This window comes from Neophocaena asiaeorientalis, unplaced genomic scaffold (genome assembly GCF_003031525.2).
Source record: "Neophocaena asiaeorientalis asiaeorientalis breed wild unplaced genomic scaffold, Neophocaena_asiaeorientalis_V1.1 scaffold82, whole genome shotgun sequence".
NCBI classification, from domain to species: domain Eukaryota; kingdom Metazoa; phylum Chordata; class Mammalia; order Artiodactyla; family Phocoenidae; genus Neophocaena; species Neophocaena asiaeorientalis.
Window position 1 is genome coordinate 12,102,364 of NW_020173068.1, and position 14,631 is coordinate 12,116,994.

Sequence of the window (14,631 nt, forward strand, 5' to 3'; positions counted from 1 at the left end):
ACCAGGGAAGCCCAACACCATCCTTAATGGTAAAATATTGAATATTTTCCTCCCTAAAGTCAGGAACAGAGCAAGGATATCAGCTAATACCACCTCTAGTCAACATTTTACTAGATGTCCTAGCCAGGGCAGTAAGGCAAAAAAGAAAAAGTCATAAAGACAGGAAAGAATAAAATAAAACTATCTTTATTCAAAGATGACATGACTGTGTAGAAAATCCTAAGGAATCTCAAACAAACTTTTAGAACTAAAAAATGACTGTCTTAGTCTGGTTGCTATAACAAAATAGCACTCGGTAGCTTGTAAACAATAGAAATTTATTTCTCACAGTTCTAGAGGCTGGAAGTCTGAGATCAGGGTGCCACCATGGTCAGGTTCTGATGAAGGCTCTCTTCTGGGTTGCAAAATCAATATACCAAAATCAACCTTATTTCTATACTCCAGCAAGAATCAGAAAAGAGTTTTTGAAAAGAATAGTCAAAATAGTTTCGAAATAGCAAAAAAAAAAAAAAAAACCCAAGTACCTAGGGGTGGATCTTACAAACAACATGTAAGACCTCTATGGCGGAAACCACAAACATTTTAATAGATATTAAAGAATAAATGAATAATGGAGAAAAATACCGTGTTAATTAGGTGAAAAGACCCAATAATGTAAAGCTATCATTCTCTCCAGTTGGTCTATAAAGTCAAAGCAATCCCAGTTGATTTTCATATGGAACACGACAAGATGATTCTAATGTAAAATTTATGTGAAACTGCAGAAAGCCAAGAACAGCTAAGATACTCTTGAAGAAGTACAAGGTGGGAAGATTTACTCTATCGGCTAATAAGACTTATAATAAAGCTCTAATAGTTACAACAGTATGGTATTGGCACAAGAGTAGACAAAAACTAATGGACAGAGAGAGACACCCCCCCACAAAAAAAACCCAGGTTAATAATAAAGATAGCACTGCAGAACAGTGTGGGGTAATGATCTTTTAAACAAATAGTGTTGAGTCAGTTTAATATCCATATGGGAAAAATGACATTGGAACCCTATCTCACACCATACTCAAAAGCCAATTTCTGATGGATTGTGGACCTAAATATGAAAAGTAAAACAATAAACATGGCCTGACACACAGAAGAAACTCAGTAAATGAATGGGTGTATATAGGGGATGCATTATTCCAATTTAACTTAATTTAGTCAATAAACAAAAAACCAATTTCTGTTGGATTATGGACTTAAATATGTAAGGTAAAACAACACAGATTTAGAAGATAACATACAATAATATTTTCATGACCTCAAGGTAGAAAAGGTTTTCTTAAGCAAGACAGAAAAAGCACTAATCACAAAGGAAAGACTGATAAATTGGACTTTTTTTTTTTTACAGTTAAGAGCTTCTTTCATCAAGAAACATTATTAGCAGAGTGAAGAGGGAAGCTACAGAGGAGAAAGATTTGCAATGCATATAACTGACAAAGGGTTTATATCCAGAATATACAAAAAAAAAAAAACCTACTATAAATAACTAATTAAAAGATAGCCCAATAGAAAAGTGGGCAAGAACAGGCTCTTCACTTCACATCAAGAAAATCCAAATGGCCAATAACATGAAAGGTGTTTAGCCTCTTTAGTAATCAAGAAAATGAACCACAGTGAGCAACTACTACAGACCCACCAGATGGCTAAAAGTACAAACTCTGACAGTACCAACAGCTGGTGAGAACTGTTGGTGAATGTACAAGGCGAACTCGTATATATTGCTGGGGCGGACTGTACGTGTATAATCATTTTGGAAAACAGTTTGGCATCATTTTTCAGAATTAAGCATAAGGCATACTTATAACCCAGCAATTCTGCTCCAAAGTGTATACCTAAGAGAAAAACATGCTCAGGTAGAGCAGTAGACACGTACCAAAATGGTCGCAGCAGCATTATTTATAATAGTCCCAAGTTGGAAACAACCCAAATGTCAATTAGTAGTTGACGGCATAAATAAATTATGGTATATTCACCCAATGGAATGCTATATGCTGCACTAAAAGTGAATAAACTACAGCTGCACACAACAACCTGGAAGACTCTGACAAATAATGTGGAGTGAAAGAAGCCAGACAGAAAAGAACACACACTTAATGATGGCCTTTATATAAAACCCATAATCAGACAAAACTAAATATGCCCCTGCCCCCACAGACTTCCTCCACTCCTGTACTTATGAGCTATGAGAAGAGCAGTAACAAAAGACGGATCTGAAAACAAGTTGAGGAATCATTCTTTTGTCCTCAGCCACAGTCAGCCCACTGCTGGAATACCTCCTGTTTGGAGGGGTGATAAGAGAAAATGACTGGGAGGTGAACTGAAGGAAATTATTGACACAGCTCTCTGATGTCGGGGTGGAGAATGATAAAGTCAGGTACCCTTCTGTCAGGGTCCATTGTGATGGCCTCAGTGACATTTTAATAAAGTCACTCAAAGTTAGGGGACCATAATGACAAATTTCTAGTGTGTTAAACCTTCACTGGAAACCTGGAGACCACGATATGGGCTAACAGGTATGGATAGTTTCTGAGGTGCAAGGTGCAATGGGGCCATGCAGCTTTTGCAAGATTCCCGACAACAAATACAATTTAGTTTGGTATACGTGCTTCCAGATTTTTTCAGGGTACCTAAACATTTTTTGTTATTATAACTATGGGATTATATTACACACACTGCTGAACTTTTTTTTTTTTCTAACTTAATAGGTGTTCAACATCTGTTGAACTTCATACTTTGTGGGGAGATGGATGTATTCAGTAGCTTGATAGCGGTGATGGTTTCATGGGTATCTACACACGTCAAAACTCAAATCGTATGCTTAAAATATATGGGGTTTATTGTATATCAGTCATAACTCAGTAAAACTGGAAAAGCATTGTCCTTTAACTCTTTTACTGTCTTCCCCACTTAACACCTTACGTTTCATCCATGCTGTAGGATGTACATCTAACTCATCATTTCTCAGTGCTGTATAGAATTCCAAGGTCTGCCTCCACCATGGTTTACTAACTCACTTCTGCCTCCTGCTCACCTATCTTGTCTTCTTATGTATCTGAGCAAACTTTCTTTAAAACATACTTCAAGGAGTAAGATTGCTGAATTCTCTGCCCCATGCATACTTACTTTTGCTGAAAACTGCCTGTTTATTTTGCTTATTTTATGGGAGGACTGAGCAAGTTTCCATTTCTGCCAGCCGAGCATGAGAGTTCCCAGTCTCTTCACCTGGATTTCTGACCCTTCATGCAGCAACAGGACAGAAGGCATGGATGTCATTCTTGGTGCCCGGCCCCCCGCCCCTCCCCACACTCAATTTGGTATAGACTTCATGGTTGCTGACAAATAATTGTTCAGTGTGTGACACATGGCTTTGGCCATTCCTTAGTGTTTAACAGATGGAATTTCTATTTTCACTTGTTTTTTAAATCCTGTTTTTGGGGAGAGGTGCAGGTGAGAGACGGGAGCTCTGTAGCCTGTCTTTCCAAGGCACTCCCTGGCAGCCTTCAAAGGTCCCACCTACATGAAGGAACTGGGCCCCTGTGCTTAGGCCAGTGTTTTAAGCTGCAAGGAATGTGGTGACTCAGCTGGTCGTCCAGGGACACCTCGGTGAACAAGGCAGAGGAAAGGAAGTCATTACACAGACAGCTGGGTTGTAAAAAACAAAAATACTCCACACACCAAGCTTTACAAAGCAGTGTGGCTGTGTGTCCTGTGACTTAACGGGACTGCTTCTGCCACGTGGCCCTCCAGCCCACGATATGTGGCACCCAGCTCATGACACGTGGCACCCAGCTCAGAATATGTGGCACGCAGCCCTTACTCAGTGCTGGCTGCTCCTCAAGCCGCTTGGAAAGCTGACTGGGTGGGGACCCCAGGAAAATCCGTGACTGTCTTCTCCCTTCCACCCTCTCCTACTGCTTCCTGCATCATCTCTTTTCTCCTCGCTCCTTCCTCTTGAATTCTCTTGCCCTTAAAGAAATTTAAAAACATGGAATTTAGTATTCAGTGGGAGACTTGGCAGAGATACAGCAAGATCCAAACACTGACCCCCTAGGAAGGCCCTGCTGTGTCAGGCAGATACTGGCAACAAGTCATATCACCTGCACAAGGTCCAGAGCACGGTGAGAGAGGCCAGGGGGAGACAGGCCAGAAGTACGGGATGGAGACTCCAAGGTGGAGGCAAGACCATCGAAGATGTGGACTCTCACCCAGGCTTCTTTATTGGATACCTACTATGTGCCAGACCCCATTCTTGGGATGTATCAGTGAAGACACATCCAGAGTCTTATCTTCATAGGGCCTGCATTCTCAAAGGGGGAGACAGATAAACATCAAATATCAGAAATAAGTCAATTATATAGCATGTGCATGGGTGGTTAGTGCTACTTTAAAAGGTCAGAACAGGGAAAGATGCATGGGAGTGGTCCCGGTAGAAAGGTGACATCTGAGTGCTCCTAAGCGGGTGAGGGAGTGAGTCACGTGGATATGTGGGGAAAGAGCCTTCTGAACAGAGGAAACCTCCAGGGCAAGGGGGAGTGTGCCTGTGTGCTTAAACATCCATGAGGTGGTAACCCTGGTGGCTGCAGAGTAAGTGCTTGGGGGGAGTGTAGTGGGAGGGCACAGCAGAGAGGTGGCAGGTGTGAGGGTGGGAGCCATTGGAGGGTCCTGAGCAGAGCTCTAACCCCAACTGACATCCCGCTGTCAGATGGCTTTGACCACTGAGAGTCCAACGCAAGCAGAGTGCAAAGTGAAAGTGCCAATCTTGCCGAAGATGTGGAGTTCATGAAGTTGATGCGAATGACGTTGAATGCAGGTAGAATCATACAAAGCTTTAGAAGATGACGGCCTGTCGTTGTTAACAGGGCAGGAATTTCAGAAGAATAAGTAAGGGTTATGAGAAGGCTTTGGGGAAACCAAAGGAGCCCAGAAGCAATTTTTGATAGCTGTGCTTTTTCAGCAAATGCAATGCTCCATGAAGGATGTCATACCATGTAATCTATACCCTGCTCCCAAATCATTTATTCTTCAGTCATACTAAAAATTAGGCTACAGTGGTATGCACAACCAGAATCTTATTAAGTATAAGATAATAACATTTTGTTCAGCATACTTTTGAGTACATATTAATAACTGGTTTCCTTTTCTTCATATGTAACAATGCTTCCCACTTTACTAGATGGAGTAAAGATTAAATAAGAGCATTCACTCACTAACACATGCAACTAATACTTATTACGGGTCTTATTCTAAGTGACAGGCACCAAGTGAGGCTCTAGGGTACAGTGATGAACAGAAAGTACCCTCATGAAGACATAGCATTCATCAAATGGTATATATAAATAAAGTTCACATAAAAGAGTAAGACGAAAAAGGACATGATGTTATGAGAGCCTATGTAAGGGAAATTTAACCTAGCCAGAAGGTGTACTAGTTAGCTATTGCTGCAACAAATCACTACCACCTTAGGGCTTTAAACAACATACATTTATTATCTCAGTTTCTGTGAGAGTCGGGAATCTGAGCATGGCTTAGCTGAGTCTCTGCCTTAGGGACTCACAAGGCTGTAATCAAGGTGACAGCTTGGCTGCATTCTCATCTGGAGACTCGGCTGGGGAGGAATTGCTTCCAAGCCTCCTCAGGCTGTTGGCAGGATTCATTTCCCTGTGGCTGTAGAACCGAGGACCCTGGCTTCTCGCTGACTGTCAGCTTCTAGACGCCACCCAGAGCTCCTTGACATGTTTGTTTCCTCTACATGGCTGTTTACTTCATCAAGTGAGCAAGGAGAGTCTCCAGCGCTAGTCTGCTAGCAAGACTCTTTTTTTTTTTAGTAAATTTATTTATTTATTTATTTTGGGCTGCACTGGGCCTTCGTTGCTGCACGTGGACTTTCTCTAGTTGAGGCAAGCGGGGGCTATTCTTCGTTGTGGTGCATGGGCTTCTCATTGCGGTGGCTTCTCTTGTTGTGGAGCAAGGGCTCTAGGCGCATGGGCTTCAGTAGTTGTGCCACGCGGGCTTAGTTGCTCCACAGCATGTGGGATCATCCTGGACCAGGGCTCAAACCCACGTCCCCTGCATTGGCAGGTGGATTCTTAACCACTGTGCCACCAGGGAAGTCCAAGACTCTTATATGATGTAATGTACTATGGGAGGTGACATCCCATTACCTTTGCTATATTCTATTAGTTAAAAGCAAGTCACAGCATATATACACCACCAAACATAAGGTAGATAGCTAGTGGGAAGCAGCCGCATAGCACAGGGAGATCAGCTCAGTGCTTTGTGACCACCTAGAGGGGTGGGATAGGGAGGGTGGGAGGGAGGGAGACGCAACAGGGAAGAGATGTGGGAACATATGTATATATATAACTGATTCATTTTGTTGTAAAGCAGAAACTAACACATCATTGTAAAGCAATTATACTCCAATAAAGATGTTAAAAAAAAAAAAAAAGCAAGTCACAGGCCCCACTCACACTCAAGAGGAAGGGGTTACACAAAGGCATGAACACCAGGAGGTGGGAATACAGGGGGTGACCTTAGAGTCTCTCTGCTACTGAAAGCTTTCCTGAGGAAGGAACAATGGAGCCGGAATCTAAAAAATGAGTTAACTATATGGACAGGAGAGGGAACCACTGCCCAGGTAGAGAGAACAATGTGGGCAGAACAGTGCATATAACACTTACAAAGGATCTAGCACAGTGGCTACCAATACTGTGTCACTCTCCTGCTCAGCGACCATCAATGGCTCCTCAATGCCGATGGTTTTGCCCCATATTCAAGGTCAGACAAGCCATCTCCTTGCACTCACTTTCATGGTTTCACTCACCGCTTCCACAGCTTCACTCACCACTTACACTAGGCCTGACCCTCCTGTACATACTCCATCTACATATAGTTCAAGGCCCAGCATCAACTGATCTCTAAACAATATTTCTGAACATCTATTATCATTCTATTTATGAACAAAATTTAAATCTTTTGAACATCGATGCTAGACCCTCCTTGAATTGAAAAGCATACCGAGACATGATTCTGGATCCAGAAAGTATATCTAAATAAAAAGAGGAAAAATAAGAGGTCCCCTTGCTGAAGGTCCACCCCATGGGACAGCTGGTAAGTCCTGCAGGGATGTTAGAACACACAGAAAGCTCCACTTCATAGAATGGTTAATGATCTTTTAGCTTTCTTCCCTAGGCTAGAAATCACAAATGGATTACAAAAGAGTTCGCTCAAACTGACGTTTTTCCGGGAAGGACAGTTGGAGCGGGGAACTGCCCAGCCGCAGCCCACACTGCCAGGCATCCTGGCCAGGTCGGGCCAGTCCTCGACTGGCACCAACGGCTTGGTTGGCAGGAGTAGAGGACAGCAACGGAAGTCCCCTGCCCTCCAGCCTAGGGATCCCTGATCCAGAGCCTGTCCCTGGAGGGCCTGGGAGAAGAGGCCCCAGTAGCACAGCAGCCTTAGCCACATCAGCAGGGAAAGAGAGCAAGGAGAGGAAAAGCAACCCAGATCGCAGCCCAGAATCTGGCTTCCTCCAGCCAACAGCTGCAGGAGGGGCTGAGTCTGGGGGCGAGGCCGGCGGTGGGGGCGGACCATAGGGGGCGGGCCGGTAGTGGTGGGCGGGGTCTGGTGGGGCTGCTTCCCCAGCCCCACCCCTGAGCCCCGGAAGGAGCAGGCCTTGGTTGCTGAAACTCCACCTGCCCAAAGCTGTTATTGGGGGCTGAGTCTCTGCAGCTGCCTTGGAGGTCAGAAGCAGGCTGGATCTAGGGGCGACAGAAGGCCTGACACCCTCTGGGTCTCTCCTCGCCGCCCTCCCCTCCCGTGCTATCTTCCCTAGTGCCCGCTCCACATGGAAGCCGGAGGGCTTTTTCTCAATACCCATTAAAGCTTCTTCCTTTGCTTTGAGGGCAGAGGACCCCGCACTCCCTCCCCCAACAAACACACTATCTGATTCCAACCCCCCGCCCCCTACTCACACTGTCACAGCTTCCGTCATGAACTATCAGACTTCCCTGGTGGTCCAGTGGTTAAGAATCCGCCTGCCAATGCAGGGGACACGGTTTGATCCCTGGTCCGAGAAGATCCCACATGCCGCGGAGCAACTAAGCCCGTGCGCCACAACTACTGAGCCTGCGCTCTAGAGCCCGCGAGCCACAACTACTGAGCCCATGTGCCACAACTACTGAGCCCATGTGCCACAACTACTGAAGCCCGTGGGCCTAGAGCCCGTGCTCTGCAACAAGAGAAGCCACCGCAATGAGAAGCCTGTGCACGGCACCGAAGAGCAGCCCCCGCTCACCGCAACTAGAGAAAGCCTGCGCGCAGCAACGAAGACCCAACACAGCCAAAAAATAAATAAATAATAATTTTTTTAAAAAAAGACTGAACTATCCCCAGGTAGTTCTGCCCAGCCTCTGTACAAACTAGTCAGTACACTTGTAACACCGTTCCCACCCTTCTTCATCTAACTAATTCCAATTTATTTTTCAGGCTTAGATAGATATCTACTCGGGAAAGCTTTCCTGGACCCTCCCATCCTGCTACCTTACATCACAATTGCCTGACTGCCTGTCTGTTCTTCTTCTTTCCCTTCTCCCTCCCCCCACCAAGACTGTGCCATCACTGCAGCGTCTCCAGTGCCTCACCCAGGCACGTGGCTCAGAATGATCGTAAATGCCCTGCCTGGCAGTCCTCTACACCTCTGTATCCTCTATACCTCTGCCTGGATGGGAGGTTCCTGCAGTTACTACATGTCTTAGAACAACAGGTCACAAACTAGAAACCCTTTGGTGTGGGGGAAGGGAGTTTATTCAAATACAGATTGCTGGGCCCCACGCTCAGAGTTTCTGATTCAGTAGGTCTGGAGTAGGGCCTGAGAGTGTGCATTTCTAACAAGTTCCCAGGTGATGTTGCAGCTGCTGGCCCAGGGACCACATTTTAAGAATCACGTCTGGGACTTCCCTGGTGGTACCGTGGTTAAGAATCTGCTTGCCAATGCAGGGGTCACAGGTTTGAGCCCTGGTCTGGGAAGATCCCACATGCTGTGGAGCAACTAAGCCTGTGCGCTACAACTACTGAGCCTGCGCTCTAGAGCCCACGAGCCACAACTACTGAGCCTACGCACCTCAGCTACTGAGCCCACGTGCCTAGAGCCCATGCTCCGCAACAAGAGAAGCCACCACAATGAGAACCCTGCGCACTGCAACAAAGAGTAGCCCCTGCTCGCCACAACTAGAGAAAGCCCGCACGCAACAACAAACACCCAACACAGCCAGAAATAAAATAAATAAATTTATTTAAAAAAAAAGAATCATGTCTTACGACCTACAGACTAGGAGAAGGCATTTGCAAATGACACAGGGCTTAATTTCCAAAGTATAGAAACAGCTCGTACAACTCAATATCAAAAAAACAAACAACCCAATCAAAAAATGGGCCAAAGACCTAAATAGACATTTCTTCAAAGAATCATACAGATGGCCAAATAAATGCTGGTGAGGGTTGGAGAAAAGGAAACCCTCCTACACTCTTAGTGGGAATGTAAATGCATGCAGCCACTATGAAAAACAGTATAGAGGTTCCTCAAAAAACTAAAAATAGAGCTACCATTTGATCCTGCAATTCCACTCCTGTGCATATATCTAGAAAAGATGAAAACTCTAATTCAAAAAGATACATGGACCCCAATGTTCGCAGCAGCACTATTTACAATAGCCAGGACATGGAAGCAACCTAAATGCCCATCAACAGACGAATGGATAAAGATGTGGTATACTCAGCCATAAAAAAGAATGAAATATTGCCAATTGCAGCAACATGGATGGACCTAGAGATTATCATGCTAAGTGAGGTTAGTCAGACACAGAAGGACAAATATTATATATCACTTATATGTGGAATCTAAAAAATAATACAAATGAAGTTATTTACAAAACAGAAACAGACTCACAGACATAGAAAACAAACTTATGATTACCAAAGGGGAAAGGGGGAGAGGGATAAATTAGGCGTATAGGATTAACAGATACACACTACTACATATAAAATAGATAAACAGCAAGGATTACTGTATAGCACATGGAACTATATTCAATATCTTGTAATAACTTGTAATGGAAAAGAATCTGAAAAATAATATATATATATATAAAACCAAATCACTTTGCTGTACACTTGAAACTAACACAATATTGTAAATCAACTATACTTCAATTTAAAAAATAAGAATCACATTTTAGAGCATCAGTTTCTTCACTGGCAAAAGAGGATAACTACTGTCCCTCCTGTACGAGGTTATGTGACAATCAAATGAGACAATGCAGATGAAAAACTCAGCGTGTTGTCTGCACCCAGTAGGTGCTCAGTAAGTGTCTGCAATTACTACAGGGAATGGGCAGGAGAAACGCCAGGCAGGGAAAACATGAGAAGGGGCAGAGGTGGGAAAGGGCCCAAGCAGGGCAGCTGGCCTGGCAGAAGAGCACGGCCCAGCATAGCAGCCAGGGAGTCCTAGTTGCTCTATGGAAGCAGCTGGGAGCCACACATAGTTCTGGAGCAGGGCAGTGACAGGTGGAAGCTGTATGTGGCAACATTAAGCAGGAGGCCGTTGCAAACCCCATGTGCTGAGTACTCCTTGGCTGTTTGACCAGTTATAGGGGTGCCAGATTCAACCAATAAAAATAAAGGATATCCCATGAAATTTGAATTTCAGATGCCAATGAATATTTTTTTTAGTATAAGTATGTCCCAAATATTGCATGGGACATACTTACACTAAAAAATCTTTTGTTATTTATCTGAAATTGAAAGTTAACTGGGCATCCTTTATTTTTATTTGCTAAATCTGACCATCCTGGCCAGACCTCAACTGCCTGCCGCCCAACCTACGAGTCTGCCTCCTGCAGGGAGCCCGTGCAGGTTCCTTTGCTTCCCTTCCCACCTTCAACGGGGCCACCAGGAGTGGTTGAGGAGACACTCCTGCAGCCAATCTTGCTACCCATGACAAGTGGCCACAGCTGCAGGCCTGGGTGAATGTGTCCTCCCACTTCATGCCAGGTTCACCCAGCAAGAAAGCAGTGGGGAGCAATAAACAATCATTGGGTCTGAGACTTAAAGAACATATGGCCACCAAGTTCTATGAAGAAGGCAGTGCCCCCTACACTGATGGGTTACTCAAAAAACAAACAGTGGTGTAAGCCCCACCACCCTGCCCACAACCGGTGAGGGAGAGGAGAAAATTGGCTCTATCCTTAACACCAGAAATGGGCATACACAAGCGCTCATGCTGCTTGCACGCTCCAAGGACGCCTTGGAAATGGTGATGTAAACTGCAGGGTGGTCCCTGCCTCGTACATTTCAGTTGGGTGTTAGGACAAGACATACTAGAGGCTGCCTGTCTTCCCCACCGCTGTAAGCATCAAATCCCAGATGATTCATTGTTCTGGAAACAAGCCTGTCGGAAATCCAATTTATAATGGAAAAGAATCTGAAAAATAATATATATATATATAAAACCAAATCACTTTGCTGTACACTTGAAACTAACACAATATTGTAAATCAACTATACTTCAATTTAAAAAATAAGAATCACATTTTAGAGCATCAGTTTCTTCACTGGCAAAAGAGGATAACTACTGTCCCTCCTGTACGAGGTTATGTGACAATCAAATGAGACAATGCAGATGAAAAACTCAGCGTGTTGTCTGCACCCAGTAGGTGCTCAGTAAGTGTCTGCAATTACTACAGGGAATGGGCAGGAGAAACGCCAGGCAGGGAAAACATGAGAAGGGGCAGAGGTGGGAAAGGGCCCAAGCAGGGCAGCTGGCCTGGCAGAAGAGCACGGCCCAGCATAGCAGCCAGGGAGTCCTAGTTGCTCTATGGAAGCAGCTGGGAGCCACACATAGTTCTGGAGCAGGGCAGTGACAGGTGGAAGCTGTATGTGGCAACATTAAGCAGGAGGCCGTTGCAAACCCCATGTGCTGAGTACTCCTTGGCTGTTTGACCAGTTATAGGGGTGCCAGATTCAACCAATAAAAATAAAGGATATCCCATGAAATTTGAATTTCAGATGCCAATGAATATTTTTTTTAGTATAAGTATGTCCCAAATATTGCATGGGACATACTTACACTAAAAAATCTTTTGTTATTTATCTGAAATTGAAAGTTAACTGGGCATCCTTTATTTTTATTTGCTAAATCTGACCATCCTGGCCAGACCTCAACTGCCTGCCGCCCAACCTACGAGTCTGCCTCCTGCAGGGAGCCCGTGCAGGTTCCTTTGCTTCCCTTCCCACCTTCAACGGGGCCACCAGGAGTGGTTGAGGAGACACTCCTGCAGCCAATCTTGCTACCCATGACAAGTGGCCACAGCTGCAGGCCTGGGTGAATGTGTCCTCCCACTTCATGCCAGGTTCACCCAGCAAGAAAGCAGTGGGGAGCAATAAACAATCATTGGGTCTGAGACTTAAAGAACATATGGCCACCAAGTTCTATGAAGAAGGCAGTGCCCCCTACACTGATGGGTTACTCAAAAAACAAACAGTGGTGTAAGCCCCACCACCCTGCCCACAACCGGTGAGGGAGAGGAGAAAATTGGCTCTATCCTTAACACCAGAAATGGGCATACACAAGCGCTCATGCTGCTTGCACGCTCCAAGGACGCCTTGGAAATGGTGATGTAAACTGCAGGGTGGTCCCTGCCTCGTACATTTCAGTTGGGTGTTAGGACAAGACATACTAGAGGCTGCCTGTCTTCCCCACCGCTGTAAGCATCAAATCCCAGATGATTCATTGTTCTGGAAACAAGCCTGTCGGAAATCCAATTTCTGCAACCACCTTTATGTCAACTTTTTTTTTTCTCTAAGAAGGAACAATGAAAACAATGTGTACTCCATTTTTTATTTTAATGTGATAAACATTGTTGAACACCTAGTGTTTGCCCTGCGCTGTGTGCAGCGTTTTATTTAGCTCTGTAGTTCTCAGCCTTGGGTGCACATTACAATCACCTGGAGAGTCTTTTGTTTTTTTGTTTTAATTTCCACACCCCAGGCATCAGTATTTGCCAAGGGCATAGTAACTTCAGTGTGCAGCCAAGGTTGAGAACCACTGATTTACTTCATCCTGTTTAATCCCCACAATACAATCCTGCAAGGTAGATTTTGTCTCCATTTGCAGATGAGGAAATTGAGGCTCAAAGAGGTAGCATTACTGTGGCATCTGTAGCCATAACCCCTGATCTGTCCTTCCTTCCCTCCCAGCCTCCCTTGAAGGATTCCTGATGTTTACAGTTTTTCATTGCTGAATATAGTAGCTATATACAATGCTTCCACAGACATGTCTGTGGCATGGCTCTGCCCTCTGGCCACCTTAAAATAGCTTTGCTCCCATCAGAGCTCTTCTGAGATACCAGCCAGACAGCCTGGTTTCAGGACTGACACCAAATGACTTTTGCTAAAGCAAGGACAACTGAGGCCAGTCACTTCCAGACAGGTCGTGTCATCTTGAGTCAGAACAATAGTGGACACTTCTCACTCCCCACCGCCCAGTACTTTCTAAGCCTGACTCTTTGCCATTGTGCCCCACCCCTCCGAGCTTTTCCTGGGTTCCCGCCCTCTTTATAGCAAACTCCCTCAGCTCCTGATCTTTCTCGGAGCATCTTCTTAGCAGGGGCCATCCTCACAGGTTGTGGGAGACGTCTTTGGTACAGGACAAGCCACCAACCACAGATCCAAAGGATAAAACCATTCCCTGGCCCAAGCCTCGATCCTTCAAATCTTCGCGCAACCCGGGCTTACCTGCTTCCCTCGTGGCGCCTGCCGGCGGAGAGGATGCGCAACTGGGCGAGAAGGCTGGTCATCGCCTGTCCTCTGCTGGCCAGTGGAGGTATTGACCCTGCTTCCGCTCCACCAGGGCATCAACTGGATGGAATGGAGAGTGGGCATTTATTGAGCTCCTGCTGTATGTCAGGACTGAACTGGACACTGGGGTGTAAGGATGAACGAGACCTGTTCTCACGGAATTCAAATTCAGAGAGGCTGACAATAATCAAATCGTTATTCAAGCGAATATGAAATTACAGCTGTGGGCTCTGTGAGTGTATAATAACGAGGGTCCGGTCCAGCCTTGGGGGTGGGAGTCAAAGCTGCCCCCGAGAGGGGACTTTTGAGCGCCAGGTGCCTCACAAAGTCATTTCAGGTAATCTCGAAAATCCTGCAAGGTGGCTACCCCCTTTGACAAAGTAGAAAAGTGGGGTCAGATTGGGGAAAGAATTTACCAAAGTCACACAGCGAGCTAGGAGCAAAGCCAGGAAGGTTTAGGTCGGCTCGATTGGAAAGTCTCTGCTTTTCCGCCGCTCCTGGAGGTGGGGCTGGTGGCGGGCAACTGGGACTTTCCTTCGAGGAACGCTAGAGCGCGGGGCGGGACGGGCTGGAGCTGGAGTGGGCGGAGCTTGGAGCCTGGAGCCTGGCCTCGCCCCGCACTCTATAAGGTGAAAGGACGCCCTTGGGCGTGGGGACTGGGCGGGGGCGGGGTCTCTTTGGGAGGTGGAGTCTAGACGGATTGGGACTTGCAGAGGCCGCCCTTGGCTCGTGGAAGGGGCG